We start from the raw sequence: 13,697 nt of genomic DNA on the forward strand, positions 1-13,697 counted from the left end.
TCCACCCTCCCTCTCCCCTGGCCATACCTAATATCCCCAGGCAGAACAATACTTGTTCATCATCCCCATTAAATGTGCAAAATCCTCAGGTGCAGACCTCATGAATGACACAGAACATTAGTGTTTAGTAAACAATAGTAAAAGTGAAAAACAAGTTGGTTGGGAAAGGCATTATTATCTTCATTTTAATAATGACTCTTAGGTTCTGAAAAACCCCAAAGAACTTTTTGAATCATCCTGGAAAGTTAAGCAACTTGCCCAGTCGCAAAGGGCCCCAGGCAACCTCATTTTCTGACCTGAATCTGAGCTGTCAGACCACAGTTCTCTTAGGCGTTGAAGAAAAAGTACTTATTTCACAAATCCTAAATGCATATTTTCCAACATCTCAGAAACTGGGAAGGGCTTTTCTTTCTTTAATTATACATAGAATAATGGTGGTGTCTCTTATAAGTGATGTGTCCTTTGATTTGATGAAATGTATTATTAGTTGTAGTTGGGAAACCTGGAAGAACCTGTATCTGGCAGCTATTGATTCAATTAATGAAGGCACTTTTATGCAATTGAATAATATAAAATGATAAAACTGCTAATAATTATGGTTAATTATAAACAATGGGTATGTATGTGTATGGATAAAAGCCATTGGTGATATTTTGTTCTACTAACAAAAAGCTTGGCTTCAATCTGATTCCATTTTTGTTTGAAAAACACCTCTGTGTGGATGGCCACCATAGTGTATGTGAGGACCACCTGACATTAATAAGATTAGAGGTGTTCTTTTTTCACAGCTGAGTTACTCTTAAAAATAGCTAATTCCAATGCTATTTATTCATTTATCTTTCTTTGGTTATTTGGAAATACTTTTATTTATTTATTTTTAAATTTTTCTTTTTTGAGTAGGCTCCACACCCAACATGGGGTTTGAGCTCACAACCCTAAGATCAAGAGTTGCATGCACCCCACAGACTCTGCCAGCCAGACCCCACCCCTTATTTATTTATTTTTAAACTGATTTTGAAATAATTTCTAACTTACAGAAAAGTTGCAAGAACAGTACACAGAAGGCTTATATACCCTCTTGTGTATTTCTCTTTCTGTCTCTTGCTCGTCTCCTATATTTGTGCTCACAAAATTATTTTTTATAAAACAGTGGAGAATAGGTTACAGATATCATGTCCCTTTACCCATCAGTATTTCATTATCCATTTCTTAAGAACAAGGATAGTCTCTTACATAGCCACAGACCCATTGGCAAATTCCAGACATGTATATTGGCAAATTCCAGACATGTATACTGATACAATACTTTCATCTAAGCTACCGTCCATATTCCAACTTAATCAACTGTCCCCATTATGTCCATTATAGGAACTTATTTTTCCCTTGTTCAGAGCCCAGTTCAGGACAGTGCATTGCATTTAGCTGTCACATCTTTTGTCTTCTTAAAGACTTATTCATTTATTTGAGAGAGAGACAGAGACAGGAGAGAAGGGGCAGAGGGAGAAGGAGAGAGAGAATCTCAAGCAGACTCCCCACCAAGCATGGAGCTGGGCACAGGGCTTGATCTCCCAACCCTGAGATCATGACCTGAACCGACATCAAGAGTTGGAGGCTTAACTGACTGAGCCACCCAGGCGCCCCTTATCTTTTTATCTCCTTTATCTGGAGCAGTTCATCAGCCTTCCTTTGTCTTTCATGACATTGACAGTTTTTAAGAATACAGGCCTGTATTTTACAGAAAGCCCCTCGATTCAGGTTGTCTGATGTTTCCTTACAATTTGGTTCAGGTTGTGCATTTTTGGCTGGGCTACTACATAAGTGATGTTGCGTCCTTCTCAAGGTATCACATCCAGAGACCCATGACATCTGTCTGTCCCTTAGCATGATGCTAACTTTTATCTCTTTGTTGTCACTTGTGCTTTCTTCACAGAATAGTTTCTATCTCTCCTTTGTCAGTAGTAAATACTTTGTGGGAGGATACTCTGAAAGTGTGTAAATTTCCTATTCCTTGTCTGACTTCTTCCCCACCTTCCAGGTAGAACCTGATGATAAATCTTACTTGAACCAATTTTTACTATATAGTTACAAAAGGGTGATTTTTCTATTTTAATCATTTCTCCTACATTTATTAATTGTAAGGAAGAGCTCCCCCTTATTTACTTACAATCAAAATGGACTACGGAGTTTTATTTTTTTCAGTGGGTTACTGTCCCTTACTGTCTATATTTATCATGATGCTCAAAATTGTCTAGGTTTGGCCAGTAGGAGCCCATTCATGCTGACTCCTGTGCCTTTTTGACATGTCCCAAAGTTTTTTTTTTTTTTTTTCTGATGCTTCCTCTGGCCTTTCTTTATGGCACAGAAAGATGTTCCAGGCTCACCTTCTTCCTTCCATGCCCTAGCCTTGGAATCAGCCTTTTCTCAGAGGGGCCACTTCTTTTTAGTGGATAATGGCATCTAGAAAAGAAGAGTGTGCTACACACCAAATCTGATACAGGCATTTCATTTTTCTTCTTTTCATCTATCTGTATCTACTATTTTAAAACACAAACATGTAATTCTTTATAAGAAGAGAAAAAAACTAAAGTTATTTTTACATGACCTTCAACAACAACCAAAAGACAGTGGACTGTCACAAATCCCCATGGGAACCAAAATGCCTTGGACCCTGAGGACAATTTTCATCACACATTGTCCTGGACACTAGGAATGCACATGGCTCATATGGAGGGTCCCGAAGCTATCGCTAGTCGGGAAGAAGGCTGGTGATATGTGGACATGTGCCCAGGTGCCTCATCATAATACAAGCCCTGTCTGCCTTGACTTGGGACCAGGCGAGAATGTTTTGTGAAACTGTTGAGGAGCTTGGTTGAACGCTAAGTACTCTTTATGCAGCATGGTGTGTAAAGTGTGGCAATTTCTAGTTCAGAATGTTCTATTCAGTGTGGAAGAATGTGGCTATTTGAAATTCTGCTGCAAAGATGCTACAACTGTTCTAGACAAAGGCTGACAAATCTCTGTCACCACCTCGGAGGCACATGGAGAGAAATGCAGGGAGAGAGAGGGCCTCTCTTCTTCTGGAGAATAAAGTAGAAAAAGACTTCCCTGGGAATGCAGGAGAGGGAAGGACTGGTGTTTCACAGGTAAGGGGACATTTTTGATCCTTTCTACATATTTTTCATAACTTTATTCTGGTTATAAAATTAATATGTGCTGAATCTGGGGGGGCTGCCCAGAAAAATTTAAAGAAGAAAAGAGCAGTCTCTCCAAATCCTTCCCCCGGATAATAGACTACCAGTATATTTGGCATATTCTTTTCTAGTCTCTTTTCTAAGCATGAGATCAGTTGTACATATTTGAGCTCATGCTGTTTGTACAATACCATCTCTTCCTCCTCTCCATTGGTGTGCCACAAGGATTCTCCCACATAATTAAAAGGCACATTATAAAGCAAGTTGCAGGATAATACATATAGTCTGATACCAGAAAAAAAAAAAAAAACACAAGCCCAAATAATAAGTTGTATTTGCTAAGCACACATGGAAAATATTTTTTTAAAGCTCTGAATGGACACATTTCAAATTCAAAATAGTGGTTATCTCTGGGGAGACAGAGGGAGAAGAAAGAAACTGGTGCAGGAAAGCAAGGGATATTAGCTTTCCCTGCAACGCCCAGTTTGAAAAGAGGGGGGGGGGCACCTGGGTGGCTCAGCAGGTTAAGTGTCTGACTTTGGCTCAGGTCATGATCTTGGGGTCCTGGGATCAAGCCCCGCAAGGAGCCCCACGTTGGGATCCATGCTCAGTGAGGAGTCTGCGTCTCCCTCTCCCTCTGCCCCTCCCCCCAACCGTGCTCTCTCTGTTTCTCTCTCAAATAAATAAATAAATAAAATCTTAAAAAAAAAGAGAGAGATTCTAGTTCTCATGTACTATGTAGATAATCAAAATTATGTTTAAGTTTTATTGTAGTTATCATTATATTGTTTAATATTACATGGCTGCACCTGATTTGAAGGTTTCTTCTAAGATGGGACATCAGAATTGTTCAAAATTTTAACTATTCTCACTAATTTTGTGGAGCCCAAGCTTATGCTCATTTGGGTACAAATCTTCCTTGGGTACAAATCTTTGTCTTAATCTTAGGTGATTTCCTCTGCATGAATCTGGAATTCTTTGGACAGTGTCCATCGAGTCACATTCCTCCAAGCACCACATATTAGTGTCTGCCTCACTGCATCCTCACAAGCACTGAGTATTATCACTTTTTAAATGCATTACTAGGGGCGCCTGGGTGGCTCAGTCGTTAAGCGTCTGCCTTCGGCTCAGGTCATGATCCCGGGGTCCTGGGATCGAGCCCCACATCGGGCTCCCTGCTCTCCAGGAAGCCTGCTTCTCCCTCTCCCGCTCCCCCTGCTTGTGTTCCCTCTCTCACTGTGTCTCTCTCTGTCAAATAAATAAATAAATATCTTTTAAAAAAATAAATAAATGCATTACTAATTTGGTGCTGACTCATTTACTTTTTTTTTTTTTTTAAAGATTTTATTTATTTTTTAGAGAGCGAGGGAGCGAAAAACAGCATGAGAGGGGAGAGGGTCAGAGGGAGAAGCAGGCTCCCCGCTGAGCCAGGAGCCTGATGTGGGACTCGATCCCAGGACCCTGGGATCATGACCTGAGCCGAAGGCAGACGCTTAACCATCTGAGCCACCCAGGCGCCCGACTCATTTACTTTTAATTAGTATTCCTCTACTACAAGTGGATCTAAATCTTTAAATATATATTCATTAGCCATTTTCTCTGAGGAAAGAAGTTTCTTCATCCACTTCAAGTGGAGAAAAAAAGGCAGAAGCTCTTCAAGGAGGAAGCAGTGGGGATATACCTAGAATGGTGTTTGTCTTTGTCCTTGGAGGTTTCTTCCTTTCACTGCTTGGGAGAAGGAGAAGCTGAGAAAAAGCAGCTTGGGGGCCAGAACAACAGGAGTGACATCAGCTATGAGTCAGCCTAAAGCTCATAAAGTTAATCTTCCTAAAATATCACTGGTTACATCACTGACCTGCCCACACCTTCATCTTGCCATCACCTGTCAAGAGAGAGTCCTCCTCAGTAGAACCCAACCCAACTTCTCAAGCATGCTCCCCTCATGATGGGCATATGTCATATCATATCCTCCATTCAGTGGACTGGGTGCCATTTTTCAAACACACAGCTCCAGCCCTGACTCTTTCCTTGCGCACATTGTTATTCCCTCTACTGCAATGCCCTGTCTACTTGATCCCTTCACCAATCTTCCTCCCCAACAAAGATTCCGAAGGCCACCTCCTCAGTCATGCTTTTGCTCATCCCCTAAATTCAAGTGACTTTTCATTACTTTGAACTTCTCTTTGTTCTTGAGGCAGGAGTTAGGGCCAAGCTTCAAACTCTAGTTTGTTGACTTCTCCCACTTCCTACATGGTGCTTTGGGCAAATTATTAAGGAACCTGAGTCTCTGAGTCCCTCTTCAGAAAATCAGAAAATTAAATGAGATCATGTAAATAAAACATCCACAGCTCCTGGCATGTAGTAGAATGGTCAAAAGAGGTTAGCTTCTACCTTACTTCATTTTGCCTTTGCATTAGTGTGATGTGGATAATTTTCATACCATCTCCAGCTCCCTTCTAGAAAATAAAGTCCTTGCAGGAAAGGTCCCAGTTCTTGCCCTTTTATTTGCCCTCTACACCAAAGCATCTAGCACAATGCCTTGCAATCAGTAGATATTCAATAAATCTGTGTTGAATTTGGAGAAGATTAAAGGCAAATCATTGAAAATTTACTTCTGACCAGAATTTAATAGGTAAGTAAAGGATAAGTACACAGTTGCTATAATAAACTAACCAAGGGACTCAAGAGAAATGAGCATAAGCTTGGGCTCCAAGATTGATTTTCCACTCCCAGGCTATAAGACACTGGGAAGGCCATTTATTTCATGTAAGAGCCTTAGGTCTTGTGTCCATGAAGGAGGTATTAATAGAACCGACCTCATGGAGTTCCCAGGAAAGAGCGAATGAGATCATACATGGAGTGGACAGCACGAGGCACATTGTCCGCTCTCACAGAAACTACTGATCATTTTATGGGTGTAAAAACAGACAAAGACAGCAAGTTTCAGGAGAATTAAAGTTATTGAGAAGACATTGAGATATGTATCATGCTAGTTCATATTTTTTAAAGTCCCCAAGAATGCTCTTTAATTCTGTTTGTTCAAAATTTGCATGTTTAATATTTTTTAGAAGAGAGATATTTTATAAACAAGGAGGGCAATGTTTTCATGAATACGAATTGTCTGGAATTGATGAAAGTGCCAGAATGTCATCATCTTGAGTTTTACAGAAAGTATGGACCTTGCAGCTAGGACGGCAAGACCACACAACAATTTCATCCTCCTTACTCATATGTCGAGCACATACTACGTGCCAGGCATTTAACAACACCCACACAAAGTGCAAGGGCGATAAATTTTAAAAAGGTTTCAAATTAATGACTCCTTTTTGTACTAGAACTAAAACAAAAGTCACGAGATTGTCAGATTTCAATTGCCACGTGCTGAGTAAAGTCAGGAGGTACATCTGGCTCTGAATTTTTAAGGAAAGAGGAGAGTGTACACAACATAGCCCTCCATTTACAGAAAGAAAGGAAGGAAGGTAAGGAGGAAGGAAGGAGGGAGAGAGAGGGAGAGAAACAGTAGGCCTGTCCCTACAAGTGAACAAATCAGGAAGATAGCCTCTCTTCCATCACCCCATCAATAGGCAGGTCTCCGCTCAAAAGCCTCCGGTGGCTTTCCATGGACATTAGGAAAAATTCCAAACTCTAACATGATGTAGTGGACAGTCTTGGTTGCGTACCTAATTGTCATTCTCCACCCTTCCACCTACACCTCTAGTCATTCACGTAAACACCTCACCCCCAGTTTCAGAGGGAATTTGGCCTGTTTAAACCAGGGCACGGCAATCTCTGGTAATTATCATTGGCCATTCTCAGCAAAGAAGTCTGTCGCTCCAGTCACCACTGAGAGCCACCTTGTGACCATGGGGAGAGGTTCTCATGAGGCCGAGAGTGACAGAACAATGAGCTAAATATAAAGACTCTGGCTCCACTGAATCAAGCAACTCCGAAGCCGCCCACCTCTGAGCCTCTTGTAAAGTTAGATCAGAAATGTCTTTATTGGGTGGGAGGATGGGTTAGCCTGGTGGTGGGTACTGAGGAGGGCACGTTCTGCATGGAGCACTGGGTGTTATGCACAAACAATGAATCATGGAACACTTCATCTAAAACTAATGATGTAATGTATGGGGATTAACATAAGAATAAAAAAAAAAATTTAAAAAAAAAAAAAAAAAAAAAAGAAATGTCTTTATTATTTAGGGCAGTCTGAGCCTCGGTTTTGTACCTAGGATGCCAAAAGCATCCTAGCAGGTACAGGTGTTTTAAGGCCTTCCTGCACGGTACCTCCTTGTCCTGCCCTGTGTCAAACCACTTGATCTCAATGCTTTCAAGCCCTGTTCTCCTTTCGGTTCCTCAGATGTGTCTTGCTGTGTCTCTCCTCCAAGTCTTTCCGTACACAGTCTCTCTTTGGTTGGCTAATTGCTACCTACCCTCAGGCCTTGGCCTAAATGCTACTTTCCCTGGGAAGGCTCACCCGACCCTTACAATCTGGAGGTGAGTTAGACATCATTCTCTGGGAGATAATTACATATTAGTTAGCTAACCTATTAACAGGATTAATTTTTTGAGGCAATATTATATGGTGGGTTAATCTACAGATTCCAGACTCAGACTGTTCGGGTTCACAACCGGCCCCACCTCTTATCAGCTGGTAAGTTACTCAACCCTATGTGTCTTAGTTTTCTCATACATCAAGTGGAGATAATAGTACCCTCGTTATACATCAGTGGGGACTATGAGGATACATGGGCTAATATATGAGAAACACAGAATGCCTCATACACAGTAATGGTTGTTGTTGGCGTTGTTGCTAGAGAGGCGGCCTAGTAGGAAAAGGATAGAACACTCAGGTCCCACTGCTGGATCATCAAAAAAGTATCCATTTGAGCCTCAACGTCCGCCATGTTTCTCTGGGCCTCCATCTCCTTCCATTGAAAGGAGATCATAAACTCTGTTCTGTCATCTCTATTCATTTATTCAATAAAGTCTTACTGAGCACCCACTCTTTTATCACTATGAAAGTTCTCTCTCTATTACTGGGGACACTTTTTGTTTTGAAGTGTACTTTTTTTCCCTAAGATTTTATTTATTTATTTGATGGAGAGAGGCACAGCGAGAGAGGGAACACAAGCAGGGGGAGTGGGAGAGGGAGAAGCAGGCTTCCCGCGGAGCAGGGAGCCCGATGTGGGGCTCGAACCCAGGACCCTGGGATCATGACCTGAGCCGAAGGCAGACGCTTAACGACTGAGCCACCCTGGCATCCCTCATCATTGTTTTTTGCATGATGTTTCTTTTTCTATCCTTTTACTTTTAACCTGTTTGTATCTTTGAACCTAAAGTTTGTCTGCTGTAGACCGCATATAATTGGATCCTGTTTTTGTTTTTTTTTTGTTTTTTTTTTTAGTCCAGTCTGACAATCTCTGCCTCTTGTTGGATGTTTGGGCTTGTTTTTTAAACACTGGAGATATTAGAGTAGATCTGAGTGCTGAGAAAGAGGCCCAGCAGAAGGAAAGGTAGGAGGTGTAGAAAAGAACAATGAATATTAATGCAGTGGGTCGTTGAGAAGGTAAGCAAGGAGAAAATCCATAGCTCACATGAAAGCAGTTGTCTCCTTTCAAGGAGGGATGTTTCCTAACAACAGAAGGGAAATAGGAGAATATTTTGATGGTGGGAAACTCAAGAGCATTGACTTCTGGTGATTTCTGTATTCTCTTGTTACAGGAATCAAAAAAGGTAATCTGGACAAAAATACTTCAAAAGCATTAGAGAAATGCAAAGCAATGTCTTCACTTCTTCAGCCCATTATCACCTGGCATAGAGTGGAGCTTTGCCTAAGTGAGACTCCAGGACAGCTGGACTTTGATGGGGCTGGACCCTGGGAGTCAGAGGCTGGAAGGGAGGTCTGCGGCATTTAGCTTGGCCTGGCTTGTGCTTTGGACCAAAGCTGGGGCTGAGAGGGCCATGGGGAGAAGAGGCTCCTGCAGATTTGTGTCTAATTCCTTTTCATATGGGCCCAGCCCTGCTGGCAGTACTCACTAGCTCTGCAAAAGGAAGATTCTGGATTTGCCCAGTCATTGCACAACATCCTGTCACGTCCACAACCAGATATTCCTGATCACCCTGGGTAGAGTGACCCGTGGTGACGAGCACTTGGAACAGACGAGCTAGTAGGCAAGCCTCAACGGGGCTGCACCGTCTCCTCATCCTGCCTGAACTGTGCAATCCCGTGTAATCCTCACAGGCCTGAGGGGCTTCCCACTCACTCACAGTCCAGCCCACATTCTGATTCACACTGTTGGCCGGTGGGGAGACAGGAGTCTGCGCGGAGCAGCTGAACGGGGAGGAAGTGCTCTGGTTTAATGGGTCTGCATGGCAAGTGTTCTTTTCCCTCTTATCTACTTAAAGATTTTTTTTTTGACAAAACACATGTTAGTTGTTGAAAAGGTGAAATATGCAGATAAAAAATATATCTCCCCCAATTCCCAGCCAAAGGTAAAAACCTGAATATTTTGGTATATGTTTTGGCATATGTCCCCTCTGGGGACATAAAATGTATATAATATATATAAAATATATATAATAAAATGTGAATGTATATATAAATATATAAATAATAAAATATATGTAATAAAAATGTGAATGCATATATACATAATTTTTTAATGAAATAATGTTTTTGTGAACACAAAGGCAGGAGGGGGAAATGGAGTTCAAGTGCTCTAAGATTCTTGCGTTTTCTGGGAAGTGTTAAATACTCTATATGACAGTGTATTTTATATTGACCGTAATAAGTCAAGAATGCACACTGAAACACCTAGGCTAACCACTAAAAGAATGATACAAGCATATATAACTAGCAAGCTAATATAAATGGAAAATGAAGTAATAAAAAACAAAGAGAGGAGATAAAAAAACTAAAAACAAATATGGCAAATAGAAAACAATAGCATGGTAGATTTAAACTTGAACAGAGCAGTAACTATACTAAACGAAAATAGATTAAATATTCTAATTAATACTCAAAAATTGCCAGATTGGATAAAAAGAAAAACAAAGTCCAACCTTATGTTGCTGAACACTGAGAGGGTAGAAGGAAATGGACTGGAGAAGATATACCATGAAAGCTAACCAAAAGAAATCTAGTGCTGTATAAAGTAGCCCTTAGGTCCAAAAGTGCTATTAAAGAGGGAGACTTCCCATAATGATAGTGTGAAGAGGACAGCAATTCCCACCCCCGCAACAAAAAAGGAATTCTAAAACTGGACAAAAATTATCAAAAACAACAATTTCTGGGTACTAGGAATTGACCAAAGGCAGAGCAATTGACAAGTATTTATGCTTAAAATATTACTAGAGCTTCAGATGAGAATGGTAGAAGTCTATGGTCTTCTTGCCTCTGGCTACTCATATCCAGCACACCTCCGGTTCCACAGGGGAGAAATGCAGCTCTATCACCCTGGATCTGGCCAAGAAAATCAGCAACTTTGATGCCAGAAGAGGGTGAGTTTGATTGAGGAGGCAGTAGGGGCAAAAACCCACGCTTTCCAAGCTAAAAGTGATGGGATTAGCTGGGAATGGACCGAGAAAACCCACAGCTCTGCTGTCCCGGTTCAGAACATAGGAACAAAAAAGATGGCAAAAGCAGAAAAAAGATACTAGAATAGTGGCATTAACTCCAAACATATCAATAATTACATTAAATATTAATGGACTAAACATAATGCAGATCAGCTCCCTGCAAGGTAATATAAGGTGGACAGATTTAGAGCTTTGGAGTGAGCCAAGTCCATGTTTGGACCCCAGCTCGATCACTTACATCTCCTCAAATGTAAAATGGAAATAATATTTGTACTTCCTTCATAGGGTTAAATTATCTGTGTAATAGCTTACTTTAGTGCCTAGTATCTAGTAAGTACTCAATAAATATCAATCACTTCTCTTAAAATTTAATATAACAAAGATGAGCAGTGATCAGTTTCTCTAGGTCATTTTAACCTAGGAGCACTGGGTTCATCTAGAATGGGGCTGAGCAGGGAGCCTGATGTGGGACTTGATCCCAGGACCCTGGGATCATGACCTGAGCCGAAGGCAGCCGCTTAACCAACTGAGCCACCCAGGCACCCTGTGTATTAGCTTTAGAACTCTCACATGTATGTTCTCATTTAATTATTACCATATTGCACCATTTTGTAGGTAAGAAAAGTGAGGTTCAAAGAGATTGGTCACTTGCCAAACAGCAGGCAGTGGAAGGGTATTCCGACATCCCATCTAGTGCTGTAGATCATATCACTTCATGCACATCTGTTCCCTGATGTTTCTCATTTTACTGAAAGAGAATCACTTTTACTAAGTGAAAAAGACAGTCCAAACTCTGATTTTAATTAAGTTAACAAAGAGTCTGGAAGCTCTTGGAGATAGAGGCCTGGTAGCATTCTAAAAGTAGGGGTTGAGTACTTAAACCCTAGTTAAGTACTTAGAACTATTAGCTTTTGGCTTACAATGCTATAAAAATTTGCAAAAGCAGGAAGCATGTAATGCAAACCTATTAACATAGCACAGCAAACACCACCTGAACAGATCTCCCTCGTCCAGAGAAAATCCCTGGTGTGTTACTAGCACTCAGCAAATTCAGCCGATAATTCTGAAGGTCAATAAAGTGCCAAGCTCTGTGTTAAGCATGGGGGGAGAAGAGTGGCCTAAAGATGACAGGATCCTGAATATGCCTTCAGAGAACTACAGTCTAGTAGGGGAGCTAGATACATATACACACATACAAACATCCACCTCAAAGAGAAAACAAGGAGCTTCCCATGGCGGAAGGGACTGCTGGGGACAAGGATACCTACAGGTTGGGGCTCAAAAGAAGAGAGGGCAACACTAGCCCCCTTTTAGTAGCTACAGGGAAACAAAGGGAAGGACAGCTATCAGTCTCTGGCTTTAACTAGTCTCTCCTCTGCCATTTCTCTGTTCTCTTCTGACCGCTGAATCTGGCCTTGTTAAAACTGTAGGAATTGGTTGTCTATATTCGTATATCTATCCATTTATTCATTCTATTCACTTCTTCATTTGCCCATTCATCCCTTCTTCCATCCTTCCAACCATCTATTTATTGATCTATTCATTCATTCACTCATTGGTCCATTCACTTATTCAAGGACTCATCCATCTATTCACTCATTTATTCATTCATCCATCAAGACAACATTCATCGAGTACCTTCTTACTACCACACATCAGGCCCAGTGCAGGCTGTGTGTGGGCAAGAATGACTTCTCTCTTATATTCACCATTGAATCCTCACTACCTGGAAAGATGATTAGGGGGTTACTAAGATGAGAATGAAGAGTCCCACAGCATTTGAAGATGCCTGGTGTGTCATGAAAGGATATGGTTTACCTATACCCATAGGAGGAGTTCCTACTGGCTGGAGCACAGGGTTTATAGGGGTCAGGAGGCTCAAGGAAGAAGACAGGCAAAGAGGTTGCCCTGTATGGATGTCAGGCCAAGGAGTTTGGTTTGATCCTGTGGGCACCAGGCAATCCACCTGGCTTTCATTAGGGGAATGAGATGTTCAATGTTTTTTTAGGAAGATAATTAATGAGAGATGGAAAACCAAAGGCCAGGAGGCCAGCAAGTAGGCTTAGGCTGAGGTCATGTTGATGGAGATGAAGAGGCAGTATTTGAGCATGTTTCCAAGGGACATTTGACAAGTCATATCTCTAAAGCCCATCTAAGAAAACCCCCGAGCTTTGAGGGAAAACACCTTTACTTTGTGTTCTCCTTTCTCGGAGCACATTAAAGGCGTTTTCCAATCCAGAATGTTAATTATTGCATGGGCCCTCAAATGGTGGCGACCAGAGCTACTCCCCTGGGCCACAGTGCAGGCTGGTCTGCAGCTCTGAGTGTAATGAAGCCTTGGCCTTAAAGAGATTTTTTTCTTTCAGCTCATTCCTGATAGAATCTTTGAGATGCTCTCATTTTACAAATGAGAGCTACAAAGAGAGGCCCACCTCGGTTAAGTACTTTCTCAAGGTCACACAGAACTCCTACTGAGAGCAACTCAAGTCTTTCCACCGTTATCATCAAATGAATATTGACAATTGTTTGTACACTAAGACTACGGCTTTGGTACAGATTACAGATAAGTTACACAAAGAAAGTAATTGCTGTGTTTGAGCCATTTTTCCATAAAATTCCTTTTATGGAGCTTTAAAATATATTTAATGATTACAAACTTAATATATAGATTCAACAAATGGGCTATGTTGTCAGAGTCTCAAGAAGGGGGGAAATCTGAAGTCCTTCCTGGTGTGGCCCCTTTCTACTCTTGGGAACTTGGAACACAATTCAGCATAACTCTGAGCAATTCCGTGCAATGATTCTGTGTAACTCAAGGATCTCTTGTAGCTCCCTCCTCACTGGCTTTCCCTCTCCCGGGATAGTTCCCTGGTTGTCAGCCCTGATCCCACTCCTGGCTCACCACTTTGGCCTCATTTCTCCGTTCTG

The sequence above is a fragment of the Neomonachus schauinslandi genome, chromosome 4, assembly GCF_002201575.2.
Source record: "Neomonachus schauinslandi chromosome 4, ASM220157v2, whole genome shotgun sequence".
Lineage (NCBI taxonomy): Eukaryota > Metazoa > Chordata > Mammalia > Carnivora > Phocidae > Neomonachus > Neomonachus schauinslandi.